Genomic DNA, 12,134 nt, shown 5'->3' on the forward strand with positions numbered 1-12,134 from the left:
ATAATAATGAACTAGGCAATGTACCATGTCACTGTTTAATGTAGGACAAAAGGATCTTATGAATAACTTTCCATGTTATTAGCTCCGTTGTAATGTCGATTCATTGAGTTTTACAAAGACAAAGACTTATTGTGCGTTTGGCAATAAGCACCACTTAACTACTTTAATGAGAAAGCGCCCTCTCCTGATATCAGAAGCAATCTGATTTTTAAAATAAGTGGTTGTTATTGTTGATGGAAGAGTGCTATAGTCTGCCCTTGGGGTTGGTTATCACATACGTTTTTAAAGGCACGCAGTTTAAAAAAACAATCACATACATTATCTGAAACTTAATTAGTCACTGTTCCAAGTCACACCACTCAGACGACGACATCTGAATAGGATTACAAGAAAACATCATTTTCCTGTTGTTTGCATCATGCCCTTGACAGCACTTGATGTCCAGCCACTTTCCCAATTTCCCCTACTGAGGCAATCGACCAGCTTCCGCTGCTGTTTGTGTGGTCTTTCACCAGCAACAGGAGAGAGAAAACCATGTAAAACAAATGGGCGGGGAAGGGATTGTTCAGGCACAGAAGCTGAAAGCGCGTGCTGTGGGCAAATTTAGCAGCTGAAAACACGTTAATCTCATTCATTTTAAATAACCTAGCTTTCAAACCGATAACAATGCCCCTTCAGGTTCCATTGCGTGTATGCCCAGCCCCCACAAAACACCTACTCCAACTGGAGTTAGCAGCTGCAGCCTTTTGCCCTACTTACATACTGTGACGGCACTACTGAAGCTGCAGAAACCAAGACCCCATCCCCGGCCCACCCCTATTGGTGCCTTCTGCCCTGAACCAAACAGCACTACCATGGTTTCTCCAAGAGGCAACCTGGTTTAGGAGTAGCAGCCATGTTAGTCTGTATCCGCAAAAAGAACAGGAGTACTTGTGGCACCTTCTTGGGCCAGTCAGTTCTGCTCCCTAAGTCTTTGTTTCCCCTTCCACCCTTTGTCTGTTTAGATTGTACGCACTAGGGGGCAGGGCTCCACTTGCTTCTAAATTGTAATTGTGCACGGGAGATGGCCAAGGAGTGGCTGCTGTGTCTGTAGCTCTCACCTGCTCTGGGCAGCAAAAAGGCTTACACGTTACAGAAGTCCCTTCTCAACACAGGTGAATTTCATCCAGTGCAAAGGCTTTGGCCTCTAGGGCTCTCAGTCTGTCTCCGATTCCACTCTGATTTTTATAAAAATCTGATTAAATTTGTGACTCAAGGAACTTGATTCAAACTTGGGTCTTAGACCCCAGCCTGTTATTCTAAAACAAAACACTGATTCATTTGGCCATTCGGAAGCTACAAAAAAACTTTCTAAAAACAATACACAATTTCCGGTTCTCTTGCCGCACAAATTCAATAACTTTGTAATATATTTGAATAAACAGCTGCGCTGATAATATTATGAGTCTATACAACTGGGGTTTTTTTCAGGTTCAGTTAAGTTCAAATAAACAGGCCCCTCCCAGACCCCCTAATTTCAGAGATGTGCTAATGGCACTGTGATGAGTTGCACTCGCCTCCTTGAGTGCCCCCTGGTGGCTGAGGGCAGAGCTTCCACTCTCTGCTGCTCTCAGCACCTTCTGCAGCTGTCAGTCAACCTCTGTGGGTCTTTTGTGGCTCAGCCCTCTGGCTGGGTCATACAGTCGAAACCTTTTCCAGGGTATAATAAATAGAAGAAGTTCCTTACCCTTCAGGGCCAGTTATAGATGAATAGTGGTTTCCTTCCCTTGTGGGGCTTAATTCCCTCTCTAGAATAAAATCAGCAGGGTTCCTCTTGAACTCCTGCTGCTGATTGTGGCCTGCAATAAGCCCTTTGACTACAGCCTAGGGAGCATCGCATCTCTATGCATCTAGAATTGCCTTGCTAGTGGAAGGCAGCTATTTTTATCTCGGCCTGCTGGGCCTTGACCGGCTTTTGCTGATCTCCAACCTTTGTGGCTGCTGAAAGACCAAAATTGCCTTTCAAGACAAGCCCAGTGGTCTAATACTTACTGCTTTTTCCTTTTAGAAAGCTGTTTTCTGGGTCGGGGTGTAGCAGAGCAGTGGAGCCTCCAGCAGGGGCCCATGAAGATGCACCCCATCACTAGAGCCAATATAATCTCCTGGATCTTTCTGCTACTCCTTTCAAATATGGCTTCCCTCTGGAGCTTCCCCTTGACTTGTAACCCAGACTACCTTGCTTCTACAGGATGGCGGAAGAGGGGTATGTGACGCTCAGCTCTAATGTCTGCATTCACTAGATGAAAGGCCTCCCATTCTCCTCCCAGCTGTAAAGGAGAACCTGGCACTCTGGAGGTGGGAAATGGTCCTGCTGTCTTCATCACTGGAAGTTCCTGCCCTCTGTGTGCAGGAGCTGGGAAAGTGGCAAGAGGACTTGGAAGCTCAGCATGTTTAGGTCTGTCTCTGAAGGTCACACACCAGTGAGAAGGGACGTTCTAAGAGTTCAGAAGCTCTGGTAAAGTTTGTAATAAGCATCAGAAAGACCTTTTCTATTATGGCTCAGGACCTTGGAATCAAGGCCGTCCTTAGGCATAAGCAGAATATGCAGCTGTGTAGGGCACCTGAAAATTTGGGGCACCACTGGGTCTTAGCATCCACCCTCCCACCTCTTCCTATCCCTGTTCTGACCCTTCCTGCAGACTCCCACAGCGGGCTTCTGCAGCCTGGTGACTCTTATAACCAGTTATAACTCTAATAACTTAAAAGTGAAAAAGCCTTCCAGGCTGCCAGACCTATTAGCACAACACTGAAACTGGTAAAGAGCCATTCAAGTGGTAATGAAGCCATTTAGCAGGCATTTGCCAACCCTCAGGTATATACTGTCAGTTTTTGAAATTACTGACAAAAACAGTTGTGCATTACTGTAATATTTACTCAGAACATGTTAGTCTACAGGGCTTTAGTTTAAAATTTGCTTTAAAAATATTTCATTAGTGAGTTGGTGAAGATTATAAAATCACATCTCTAAAAAATCCTTGCATAGATTTTTAGATGCACACTCATCTTTAGCCTTAAATCCTTGGATCTTCAGACATATAGTTTTTTAAATAAATCCTTCAAAGGACCACCCTTATCTAAAATATGCATTTTAATTTTAATTACTACAGTAAAAAAAACTTGCTTCCAAAGTCTTCCTGTCCTCTCAGTCCATCCCTTTCTCCCTTCACCATTCCCCCCGCCCACCTTGAAGAAAGCCCTTAAAGGAACAACACCCCTTTGCTTCCAGATAGCTGGACAAAGAGTTTCCCTTTCTTTACTTCTGACTATCTGATGAACTAGTTTTAAGAGAACCCTCCAGCAAAATCAGTACCTAGTAAGATATAAAATCCTTTGTTATGCCTAAAATCTTTGGAAACATATTTTTTAAAGTTGGTAAAATTTCATAAACATGTCTATTGTTATGGAGATCACACAAAGTAAATTAGCGTTCCCTTTTTCTAAAAGTAATGAACATTGTTATGAACACACTAAACCTCTGTGACTGATTAATTTAAAATAATGTCTTTTTCAGAGAATTAAATATGTAGTAATCTGGAATGATCACTTTATGAAGGCTTAAGAGTACATTTAAAATATAAAATCAGCTTAGAAATACTAATTAAGAAAATGTAAAACAGTGAAGAGCTGCATCATGTATTCCATAATATTTAATGTTGTATTCAGCAAGACAGCTGACTCGCCCTTACTACAAAGTTTTTGCAAATAAATCTCTGACAAACTTCAGGGCATATCAGAAAACCTGTGACTGACATTTTTTATTCCCAAATTTATGCTTTTAATTAGGCACCTTCTGCATGTTCAGTCTTCGCCATCTGGCATGCAGTGGAAAACATGCTCTATTTTCTTTAGAAAGAAATTGCAGAAGAGTGGTTTTTTCAAATGTCATTTGCTTCATGTGGGTTCATGGATTTGGCTGGAAGGGGGTGAGCAGAGTGGAGGAAGGAAGGCGGGGAGAGACACTGGGGAGAGGGCGGGGCCTGGACAAAGTGGGGCGGGGCCTGGGGTGGACCAGGAGTGGTGTATGGGTGGGGCCACAGGCAGAAGAGGTGGGCTGGGGAGCTAACCTCCCTGAGTGGCAGCTTCACCCACTGCCCATGACAGCAGGGAAGAGTGGGTCGGCTCCCGCACACCCAGTGCACATTGCAGTCTCCTTAGGCAGGGGCCGTATTCACAGAGCCAAATGCACCGGCACTGCGCATTCTGCGTGAGGGAGAGGGTACGGGGCTCTCTGCGGGGAACTATGACTCTCCACCGCCGTGAGGCAAGCCAGGCATCTCGGTATCCTTTGCTGCCTCGTCCTCCCCCCCCCCCCAACCCTCCCTGTCGGGCATAGGGGCACCAGTTTAATAATACTGCATAGGGCCCCATAAATCCTAAGGACGGCCCTGCTTGGAATGTTCTGTTCCTATTGTTCTCACCCCTTTAATACAAATGGGTTAACAACATCACAATACATAACTAATAATGCTTTACCTTTCTATGGTACCTTCCATCCAAGGGCCTCAAAGTGCTGGGATATGTATGTTAACACAGGTGTTTAAAAACATAGTTTAGACAAGGCCCAGGTATAAAGACACTAAGTATTCTGGTGGTGGTGTTGAAATTACTGGGCCTACAAATTTACTCTAATTGTGGGTTTAACCGTAAAAACTAAGTAAGTCCATAAGATGTCACAATAACTTATAACAACAAATGTTAATGGGGAAAAATACAAAAGGGAGACAGAAAGACTGCATTAGTTCAAACAAAAAGGCTGCCTCCTATCATTTTAGGGACTATTAAGATTATGCTTGTTAAACAAGAAACGTGTGGAACCAGAAATCAGAGAACTCCAATTGATGTGTCAGAAACTAGGCCTCCATGGTGGAGGAAATAATGAGGGAATGGGCTATTCCACCCACCACTTGCTTCGTGGGCCCTTAAAGAAAGAGAAAAATTGGCTACTAGAGTGAGCTTCACCATCAAGGCTACCACCTGCATTGTCTCCTGAGATCCTGTTCTGAAAAATGCCCTTACCAGACCAGGCCAGAGAGAGGGAGCCAGACAACATCACCACCTCCACTGACTAAAACCCAAACACCACCTGGGGTGTGAGACTTTGTCGTTTTCTTCCTGCCCTCCCCACCACCTTTTTCTCCCCTACCTTGTTTTTTCTCTTTCCTATTTCTTTCTTTTTTCCTTTTGTCTAATAAGAGTTTGGGTTATCCATCCAAGACTGCACATTTTGCAACACGGCTGTAAGCCTGTGACCAAAACAAGGCAGCTAAAAGCAATGTCCTAAACAGCCCAATGCCGGTACGAGTTTGCCAGGTCTCGGAGTGTGCTGTGCCTATGTTTCTCCAGCAACGAGGTTGCCAGTAAGGGCTTGCCTACACTTACAGCACTGCAGGGGCCCAGCTGCATCCGTGCAGTTGCTCCGCTGTAGTGCTTAGTGAAGACGCTACCGATGCCGATGGGAGAGCTTCTCCCTGAGCAGGAATAGTTATGTCAACAAGAGAAGGCTTCCCATCGATAGCGCTTCTACACCAGGAGTTTGATCAATATAACTGCAGTGCTCAGGGGTTTGGATTTTCCACACCCCAAGTGATTCAGTTATACCAACATAAGTTTGTAGCGTAGACCAAGTCTAGAAGCTGCATTTTCATTCTTCGTTGTTCTTTTCTCTGCCCTTTGGAATGTTTTTTGGAATGGTAAAGTCTGTGTTTATCAAACCCTTGAATTTTGTTTAACACTATTTCATGTTGGATAGTAACTGAGTTATATTAAAAAGAAAAGGAGGACTTGTGGCACCTTAGAGACTAACAAATTTATTTGAGCATAAATAAATTTGTTAGTCTCTAAGGTGCCACAAGTCCTCCTTTTCTTTTTGCGAATACAGACTAACACGGCTGCTACTCTGAAACCTGATTTATATTAACACCTTTAAGCCTTTAGCCCATGTAAATGAATACAACAGTGTACAGTATATATTAATCAGCACCTTTGTTAAAGGTCAGGAAGGCTCTATTTCCTTTCTAAAGTTATTCATCTAGCCAACAGCTCAATATTTGGCATGTTGGTGTTAATCAAAGACACGCACTAAAATTGGTCCTTCTGTTTCATTTGATATTTTTGTTAGGCTGAGTTTCTGGGAAGGCTTTGACCCTTTAACTCATATAAACCTAAAAACGATCAGTCTTAGAAGTACGCAGGCTTCTTTATTTCTCCATACTCCTTTTTTGGCCAGATGATTCCCTTTTCTGCTTCAGGAAGGCACATCATTTCCTTCTCTTTGCTTTTATTTTGTCTTAGGCCATCTTTCTGGAAACTGTCTGCTTGCTTGGTGGTTTTGTTGGGGGCGGGGGGTTGTTTGTTTTCTGTAACTAGATAGGTAAGCAAGGAACCCAGGTCACAGCTCAGTTACCATCTTTCAGGTTCCCAAAAAGAGAACACTGCCAGAGGGAGAGCTTGAGGAGGTACACTGGGGGGATGCTGGAGGGGGCATTTGGGGGGGTGCTGGAGGGGTGTGTGTACTGGGAAGGGGGTATTTGGGGGGCATGTACCAGGAAAGGGTATTTGGGGGGTTCTGCGGGGGGGGGGGGTGTAGTGGGAGGTGGTATTTAGGGGGTGCTGGAGGGGTGTGTGTGTAGTGGAAAGTGGTACTTGGGGGGTGCTGGGGGAGTGTAGTGGGAGGCGGTATTTGTGGGGTACAGGGGTGCTGGAGGGGTGTGTGTGTAGTGGGAGGCGGTATTTGGGGGGTGCTGGAGGGGTGTGTGTAGTGGGAGGCGGTGTTTGGGGGTGCTGGAGGAGTGTGTGTGTGTACTGGGAGGCGTATTTGGAGGGGCTGGAGGGGTGTATTTGTACTGGGAGGGGGTATTTGGTGGGTGCTGGAGGAGCATGTGTGTACTGGGAGGGGTATTTGGCGGTGCTGGAGCGGTGGGTGTGTTTGCTGGGAGGGGTATTTGGAGGGGTGTATTTGTACTCAGAGGGGGTATTTGGGGGGTGCTGGAGGAGTGTGTGTGTGTACTGGGAGGGGTATTTGGGGGTGCTGGAGGGGTGGGTTTGTTTGCTGGGAGGGGTATTTGGAGGGGTGTATTTGTACTGAGAGGGGGAATTTGTGGGGGTGCTGGAGGGTTGTGTGTGTACTGGGACGGGGCATTTGGGGGGTTCTGGAGTGTGTGTACTGGGAGGGGTATTTGGGGGTGCTGGAGGGGTGTGTGTGTAGTGGGAGGCGGTATTTGGGGGGTGCTGGAGGGGGTGTATAGTGGGAGGCGGTATTTGTGGGTGCTGGGGGGGTGTAGTGGGAGGTCGTATTTAGGGGGTGCTGGAGGGGTGTGTGTGTAGTGGGAGGCGGTATTTGGGGGGTGCTGGAGGGGGTATATAGTGGGAGGCGGTATTTGTGGGTGCTGGGGGGGTGTAATGGGAGGTCGTATTTAGGGGGTGCTGGAGGGGTGTGTGTGTAGTGGGAGGCAGTATTTGGGGGGCGCTGGAGGGGTGTGTGTGTACTGGGAGGGGTATTTGGGGGTGCTGGAGGGGGTGTGTGTGTTGGGAGGGGTATTTGGAGGGGTGTATTTGTACTCAGAGGGGGTATTTGGGGGGTGCTGGAGGGGTGTGTGTACTGGGACGGGGCATTTGGGGGGTTCTGGGGTGTGTGTACTGGGAGGGGTATTTGGGGGTGCTGGAGGGGTGTGTGTGTAGTGGGAGGCGGTATTTGGGGGGTGCTGGAGGGGAGTGTGTAGTGGGAGGTGGTGTTTGGGGGTGCTGGAGGGGTGGGTGTGTGTACTGGGAGGCGTATTTGGAGGGGCTGGAGGGGTGTATTTGTACTGGGAGCGGGTATTTGGTGGGTGCTGGAGGAGCATGTGTATACTGGGAGGGGTATTTGGGGGTGCTGGAGGAGTGTGTGTGTACTGGGAGGCGGTATTTGTGGAGTGCTCGAGGGGTATGTGTGTACTGGGACGGGGTATTTGGGGGGTTCTGGAGGGGTGTGTGTGTGTAGTGGGAGGCGGTATTTGTGGGGTGTTGGAGGGGTATGTGTGTACTGGGATGGGGTATTTGGGGGGTTCTGGAGGGGTGTGTGTGTAGTGGGAGGCGGTATTTGGGGGTGCTGGAGAAGTGTGTGTACTGGGGGTTTTTGGAGGATGCTGGAGGGGACACATGGGGGTCTTGAGGGGGGACCTGCTGCCTCACTCTTGAGGTGGGGGACAGTATCACTCCCTGTCACAGTGGCATCAGCCATCCGTCAGTGCCTCCCTGCCTCTCCCCCTCCCCAGGACAGCGGATCGGGGGCTGAGTGGACGGGATCCTGCAGCAGTGGGACCAATCAGGACAAAGCCTGCAATGTCTGCTCTGCAAAAATCCTGGACATTTCCTCTTATTTAAAAAATCTGCCCGGACCGAGGGTGGTGATCAAACCAGAAGAAATGTCTGGGGAAACCTGGACGTATGGTAACCCGAGCCAAAGCCAAAGTCCACTCCAGTTCTGCCTCCTTCACTATTTTTAAGAGGGGGGCAAAAAATAGTGTCAAACTAAGCCTGAATTCTTCAAAGAAACTGAAGCAATATGTGTAATCAATCAATCTCTATGCTGGCTCAATAATTAAGTGACCTAGAAGAAAGCAGAGATGCTGCCATTATAAGAGAGAGGACCAACTCCTAAAATCCTTCCTTGAGACCGGAGCATATCCTTTGCACTTGGATCATATCCATCCCTAAGGGAAGTAAGGGAGCTGGCTGTCTCCCTGGCACCATCTCCCATTTTCCATGGACACCTCAGCAGGCCACATGTGGCATCAGGATCAGGACTTGCACTGAGCCAGTGTGCAGGGGTACAGCGTACCGGTGTCTCTTCCCAAGCTGCCTGGGCTGCTCCAGAATCTCAGCCTTCGCTAGAAAACCCTGATAAGTCACTAGCTGTTCTGGTTGTAACGAATGCTTCAGAAAGGTGCCCCCGGTGCAGCAGTGTCTGCCTGAGCATGGATAACAACTCTGAGGGGTGTGGATTGTTGCCCCATTCATGTCAGCAAAATATTAATGCAGATGCCAGTTTAAGTGGCAACATTATGAGCTATTTCATTACCCCGGGAAAGCTGGTAAGAAAGGAGAGGCGGGTTCAGTCTACTGTCACAATGCCCCGTTTTGGCAGCACACATGGGCACAGCTTGGCAGAGCATCGCGATCATACTCTTTTTCCCAGTTTGACCCCTGCCTACGGTTCATGCAGGTTGAGAAGGTGGGCAATGGGAAGGCCACTGCTGAATGGGAACAGGCCAGGGCAGGGCTGGTGTTCTGCAGAGGAACCCTTTTCATGGCGGGGGGAGAGGGCTTACAGGAGCAGCAGCTGACAAGGGAGTATACTGTAACCGTGCCTTAGTGGGTCACAACTGAGAATGCTGAGAAATAGGGCAAACGCAACCCCGAACTGGTGGTTATTCTTTTATAAGATATACCAAACCAGCCACAAAAGTGAACTCCTGTTTCACCACACTGGCGAACAAGAAAACATGCCGGCAGTTTCCTCAGGCGTTCCAGTTCTCATATCACCACCAAAAACACTGGATTCAGAGATGAGGGGTTCTTTACAGCCGGTCTCATCAAATGATAGGTTCTTCTGATCCCAAAGGACCAGCCACACTCCCAGGTCCATATATAACTTAGATCTTACCCCAAAATCACATTGATGCCAATGCTTTAGTATCTAAACTCTAAAGGTTTATTTATAGAAAAAGAAAAGAAAGAAAGAAAGAAAGAAAGAAAGAAAGAAAGAAAGAAAGAAAGAAAGAAAGAAAGAAAGAAAGAATTGGTTAAAGGGATCAATTACATACAGTAAAGGCAAAGTTCTTGGTTCAGGCTTGTAGAAGTGATGCAATAACCTGCTGGCTTAAGTCAAGTCTCTGGAGTACAGCCACAGTTTGGATGGGTCATTCAGTCCATTGTTCAGAGCGTCAGTTTGTAGCAAGGTTCCTCCAGAGGTAAGAAGCAGGACTGAAGACCAAATGGAGAAGATGCAGCTGTCTTTTATAGTCTTTTGCCATGCGGCCTGTGCTTCCTTTGTTTCAAACACAAGCTGCCCAGCACATGGCTTGGAAGCCTTACAGTCCTGTCGATGGGCATGTCCCTGCGTGCCTTGCTGAGTCATAAGGTGTATCTGCCTTCTCTCAATGGGTCAGTTGTATAGCTGATGGTCCTTACTGGGCCATCAAGCAGGCTAAGCAAGTCCGATGCCAAACTGTCTGGGGGTGTCACCCAGAAGCATAGCACAAGTTTGAAATAAGACATACATACATACCTATAACTCATAATACAAAGGTGATACAAACATATAAACAAGGTTATCATATCTGGCAAATTATAACATTTTTGCAGATATCTTACATGGCATATCTGGCTGTGACCGGTGTCACAATGGGGGATAGCTATGGTCATTCAATTAGGGTGAACTGCAAAGAATGGGGCAGACAATCCCCATGAAGCTGGTGGATATTCCAATACTTATGACGTCACATACAAAAAAGATACATGCATACAGATAGCATAATCATAACCAGCAAATCATAACCTTTTCACAGACACCTCACTCGATAACCTTTATACAATATTTGCTGCAAATATATAACAGTGGTTGCAACAATGATCTATATGGTCATCTTTTAATCAGATAACATCACATCCCTGCCCGGGGTTCATGCAGGTTGAGAGGGTGGGAAATGGGAAGGCCACTGCTGAATGCGAACAGGCCAGGGCAGTGCTGGTGTTATACAGAGGAACCCTTTTTAGGAGGGGGAGGGGGGCTTACAGGAGCAGCAGCAGCAGACAAGGGAGCACTGTCAATGCAGCTGCCTTGGAGTCCCACTGCCAAGCAGCAGGGACCAAGAGCTGCTGTGGAGTCAGAAGGTTTCGTTCCTCCCACATGGCTGTGTTTCCAGCAGTTCTGGGATTGGAGGACGGGACCAACAGCTCAGAGCACTGGGAGTCAGAGAGACAAACATCTTCTCCCCCATGGAACCATTTATGGGGAACGCGGAGAGGGGACTCTACCAACACGTTCCTCCCCACAAACAGCCTTCCCACCGGTTCTCTCCCAGGAGGGGACAGGGCAGGTCTCAGTGTCTACTCCCGTTGACTCAGGGTACATCTCCACTACAGTGGCTACAGCAGCACCCCTGCAACTCTGCCACGGTTGCCGTGTCGAATAGATGCTTCCTACATGAACAGAAGGGGATTTTCCATCAACGTAGTTAATCCACCTCCCCGAGAGGCAGTCGCTAGGTTGACACAATAATTCTCCCCTGACCTTGCTGTGTCTACGGTGGGGGTTAGGAGGATCTAAGTAGGTCACATAGGGCATGACATTTTTCATAGCCCTGAGCAATGTAGTTAGAGCAATCTAATATGTAAGTGTAGATCGGGCCTCAGAATTTTGGGTGAGTCAGGACTAAAGGCCCAGAATGTTGCTGTATTTCTAGAAACAATTCCTCTTCCCCAGCAGGCGGCTCATGAGCTCAGTATTTGTTTCCTGATATGTGTAAAGGATTTTTAATGAACAGCAGAAGATTTTTGGCGTGGATTACTGCATTTGGTTTCTGCTGTAACCACTAAACCAAGCAGTTTCAACCTCTTACTAATTGCTCCACAAGCCTTTGGACACATGGGGGGAGATATAATCACCAGGGAAACCCTACCACCTTCACAGTTACCAATATTGCAAAATTAACCAGGGTTCCCAGTAAGTCTGGGATTCAGACTTTCATGACTCAAAACAAGAAATATTTAAACTGTTTAATAATAAAACTACATTCATCTAATATTAGGAGGATGTGACCAATTGCTTTCCATTTCTTTTCTCTGCATTGGTTGTAGTTCTCCCCTAGAAGTTCACAAATACTTCTTTTCCTCTTCCAGTGTTGCTCTCTAGAAGGTCTGCTGCTCCAGAGGGAGCAGTTTGGGTCTATTTATCTCCCATTACCACACAGGCAACAGTACTGCAAACAAGTGATTTTTCCCCATTGGCAGAAATGGGCTGACTAGTTAAACTGTTCATGGAGAATTAGATTGTCCCCAGCCGAAAGATGACCAGATGGGGAAGTAAGCGGAAGCTGTGTCGGGACTGCCTGGATTGA

This window comes from Chelonia mydas, chromosome 3, assembly GCF_015237465.2.
Source record: "Chelonia mydas isolate rCheMyd1 chromosome 3, rCheMyd1.pri.v2, whole genome shotgun sequence".
NCBI lineage: Eukaryota > Metazoa > Chordata > Testudines > Cheloniidae > Chelonia > Chelonia mydas.